This window comes from Triticum aestivum, chromosome 6A (assembly GCF_018294505.1).
Source record: "Triticum aestivum cultivar Chinese Spring chromosome 6A, IWGSC CS RefSeq v2.1, whole genome shotgun sequence".
In the NCBI taxonomy this organism is placed as follows: domain Eukaryota; kingdom Viridiplantae; phylum Streptophyta; class Magnoliopsida; order Poales; family Poaceae; genus Triticum; species Triticum aestivum.
The window spans coordinates 161,630,564-161,635,404 of NC_057809.1; positions in this window are offsets into that span (position 1 = coordinate 161,630,564).

Below are 4,841 nucleotides of genomic sequence, written 5' to 3' on the forward strand. Positions count from 1 at the left end.
CGACGCTGCCCCGCCACCTCGACGCTGCCCTGCCGCCTCGACGCGACCCCGCCGCCCGGACGCCGCCCCGTCCACACCACCGCCGCCCGGACGTCGCCGGAGCACCACCACCACCACTCCCCGGCATCCTTATCCTCTCCGACCGCCTCCTCCACCCCGGCCCGCTCCTCCAAGGTAAGCTACCGCCCCGACCCCTATCCCCTTCCCTCCTCCCATCCCATCTCCATATGAGCATGATAATTTGCATGAACAGCCTAGTTCATAACAGCCTAGTTCATCATATTATAGTACTCATATTCGGATCGGAGAGAGTGTCATTTGGTTTCAATTGTGGGAGAGTTTCTTGCTCTGTACCAGTTGCGACCGTCTATGGTTTGATTAACCTAATGTAGTATCTTTATTATTAGGTTATAATGAGTTAGATTATCCTGAGAGTTAGATTATCCTCTTCAAAAGCAGAGTAGTAGAATAATATACAGCATAATGTTATATTTTAGTTTGTAGTAAAATATACAAACTGTCTTGGTTTTGCTTATCCTCTTCAAAACCAACCGGGCCATAATATACATATAGTCTTGGTTTTGCTTGTAGTAAAACATACAGCATAATGTTACTGCATATTGATACTTACAACATCAGGACTTGTAGTATATTTTAGTAGTACAATGTTTAGAAAGGATATGCAGTTCTGTGATGACTATCTTCAAATACTGTTCTGTGAAGACTGTCTTTGTATAATGTTGTAGTATAATATTTGAAGACTGTCTTTGTATACAATTCTAGTATAAAATTATACAGTTCCATGGCTGCTGTTGTTGTGATATTATATTTTAGTATAATGTTACTGCATATAAAATAATTACATAAGCAAGCTGCGTGTTTAGTTTGATAAAGTGCAAGTTTTCTTTTGAAAATATAGTGGCAATGTGACATATATATGGGGTATTGTAGGATTGTTATTTTGATAAATATAAGCCTGATTTAACCGAAATTCAGTAGATCAATTAGTTTATCATGTCGGGTGGACTGGTTGAAAATGATTGACATAGCTAGCCTGATTCCTTTCGTGATTGAGGTGTTTACCGGCAGATATAATGATTTGTAGCTAATGTGGTTATGTTGTTATATTTTACATTTCTAGTACTTTGGTTCACTTGTAGAGTGCTTGTGCAGTAAAAGATATAGTCTGATATTTCTGTTTCTTTTTTGTCAATATGATCTACCTGCTGTTATTCTGGAGCCAAAGTGAAATTGCTTAGTCCATGTGGATGTGTAAACTTAGTTTCCTATGTTTGAATACATGCTTACATTACCCATGAGTCAATATTTTGGCCCTGAAATCATTGTCTGCACCGAGAATCTTAAATTCTCGGAGTGACATGTTTGATTGAATTTGCCATTTTCACTTGTTTAGTAGATGCAGAGAAAAGGAATATGCATCTCATCTTTCTTTAGACCACAGCTTGAGCATGATTTGCCTATGTGAATAGTATTTTTGCCTGCTCTCTTTGCCTGTTGGAACTTGGAAGGGTGAACTGTGGCAACTATATATTTATTTTTCTTCCCAAACAGCTCTTTTGAACCAGTAGAGAGAGAGGTCTGTGCTACAGGGCTAGGGCTCTTCCTCTCCCTCCATTACCTGTGAACATAATGTATATGCGCTTTTGGAGCAGAGTTTTCCTCTAGGTGTTAGTTTCCAGCAAGAAGATCCCTCGCCGCTGGTTCGAATGTATAATAGGAGTCTGTTTCATTATGCTAGCGGTGTCAACGAGGTTGATGTTGCATAATTAAATTCCCCATGACATTGTCTGCCTTTTTTCTTCTTCATTTTTAGTAAAGTGATGCTGCTGTACTACTTGTCAAGTGATGCTGCTGTACTACTTGTCAAGTGATGCTGCTGTTGCTATCTGCGAGTTGCTGCTGCTAGTTGTGATTTTGTCAAGTGATGCTGCTGCTACTTGTGATCTTCTAAAATGACCCCTTTCTCCTGAAACGTTGATTAATTTCCGTTTCGGTTGAGAAATGGGGCACTCCAAGGTCAAGAAAATTAGCAAAGGTCATGCCCAATTTTCTTGACCTAGAAGGTGCCCGATTCTCAACCGAAATAAAAATTAATTTGCTTTAGTGGTTGGATTAGTTTAGTATTTTTTTCACACACTCAGACACCCTTGCTTGCCATGTGTGTGAGAGAGATAGTGAGAGGAGACAAGAAGAAGGGGGTTAGGAAGATGTTGCCTGCTCATCAAAGCTAACCATCTCCCCCTTTTCACCCCTTTTCCTTTGTCTTTTGTGGGTTGCAAGGAAGCTACTGTCTTAGCTAGCTTAGCTTGTGCACAAATCCCAGTGTTACAATCTAGAAAATTAGCCTGCAAAGATGAGGTCCCATGCTGGCTGTACCACTGCATCATGCAACAGTGCCTTCAAGATCCAAGGCAATATCACAAACATCATAGGCAATTTGACCAAACTCACAACGTTGTATCTTTGCAGCAACCAACTTTCTAGACACACCCCTCAAGAACTAGGTTACCCTGAGAATTAGGTTATTTGGTCAACTTAGAGATCTTGTTCCTTGACAATAACCAACTTTTTGACCAAACTTTGTTTCTATTTAGAGAGAAACATGGCCCACAACAATGAGGCCGGGGGTTCGGGCGGCAAGGCATTCTGGGAGCTGTCCCAGGAGCTGGAGGAACAACCTCACTTGTATGAGGCCGCCGCCTTCCCCACCGATCCTGAGACCACAGATGGTGCCGCCGAGGATGACCACACTGATGCCACCACTGATGGTGCCGCCGAGGATGCCACCACTGATGATGGCGGCGCACGCACAGATGGCAGCCAACCGAAGAGGCAACGGAAGGACCGGCGCCCGATCGTGCTCCGCACCCTCAAGGAGGAAGTTACTGAAGTGGACTCCAACGGGAATCCAACGACGCCCGAACGAATAGTCAAGGGGTACTCGCTTCAGCTCGGGTGCATTGTCCGGAGCACCGTCTCGATCAACACCGAGAACCTGAGGCATCCTGACCGAGGGAATTTGCGCAACCTCCTCTTCACGAAGCTGCACGAACGATACAAGTTCCCCGCTGAATTTGAAAACACAAGCCTCAAAGGGAATAAAGTGAACAATGCTGCCCTCACGAAGATGAGCAAGGCCCTGTCTACTTGGAAAAGCAATGTGAAGAGAATGATCGAGAAAGGTGAGAGTTATCAGAAGATCAAGGAGAAAAATCCTTCGATCACCGAAGATGACTACAACGACTTCAAGATCAATTGCTCGAGCACCGCAAGCTCCCAATCAAGTGAGTGGGGGAAACAAATGCGGGAGCTGAACATAGGGGAACACACACTCGGTCCCAACGGTTACAGAGTGGCGGAGCCTATATGGGACAAGGAGGACGCGGACCGTGCCGAGCAAGGCCTACCGCCCCGCTTCGAGAAATACAGCGGTAACAAGGAGACTAGGAACTATGCCAGGGCCCGGTACAAGGAGGACCCGATAACAAAGGAGCTTACCACGGATCCGAAGACCAGGGCGCTTGAGCTTGTTCTGGTAAGGAATACACCCCCGCGTAATTAGCTCCATATGGTTGCATTCTAATTAATGAAGCCAAATTTCTAAATGGTTCACATTCCTTCCACAGGCGACTGAAAGCAGTAGCGCGGAGTCGACTAAGAGCAACCCTTGGGACACCACTCTAAATAGGGGGTTGAATGTAATGGAGAACAAGGATAAGCTCAGTAAGCCGACGTCAGCTGGTCGTGTGGCCGGCAAAGGCTTGTCGACAAAATGGGGGTCATACTATACCGCTGGTGTGCGGAAGGAGAAAAAGACCAGCTCGGAAAGCCAGGCGCGAGAGGTTAAAGAACTCAAGGCACAGGTGGCGCGGATTCCGGAGATTGTCCAAGAGCAAGTGGAACAACGACTCGGAGCGACGATCACCGCCCTTGTGCCTACCTTGATCTCGGGGTTGAGTGCGTGGATTGCGGGCGGCCAACAGGGGCCGCCCCCGATTCCTAGCTTCACGGCCAGCAACTCGCATAATGCGATGGCGGGGCCATTGGTGCCTCCGGCGGAGGCGGCATTGGTGTCTCCGACGCCGGCACGGGAGCTTAATGCACCCGGGTGTATGCCGGCCGGCACCTCTTCAGCAAGCGGCCCCTCCGTCAACTGCACGCCCGCCGTTGGTGGTGCCTCGACATTAGCCGAGCTCGACGCCATCATCACGGTAACTAATTAAGCCTCTCTCGGCCGAGGACTTCATCTCCTTGCCTTTGACTGGGCATCCCTGACGCCCTACATGTTTTCGCAGGGCGCCGCCGACGTTCCATGCACTCTCCTCCACTTCGTGAACAACAAGTTGGTCGATGTCGCCAAGGGCAAAATCGTTCAACCGGGCAACCCCTTGTTCCACGGTACCCAGATGCCACCCAACTTGTTTAGGGTTCAACTGGTTCGGGTGCTGCCAGGCTGCGACGACTTGTTACCTCCGATTCGACCCGTCGGGGCCGACGATGAAGACGTGATGACCCTCAGCGCCTGCCTGAGCTGGCCCCTGCTTTGGCCGAAGAGCCAGATTCGTTTGGGGGCGGGGGACACCACCCCAAAGACAACACCGCCAGTCGTGCCGGCGCCAAGTCGGCCCCATGGCAAGACCGCCGTAACTGTGCCGGACATCCCTATGCCACTGGATCCAAACATGCATATGGCACAGGATCAGAACGACGACGACGACGACGATGATACATTTGGCAACGTCGATCAGTACTTTGCCGAGCATGGGTATGATGGCGACTTCATGGGGCCTCCTTCTCAAGAACCAAACCCAACAAAAGAC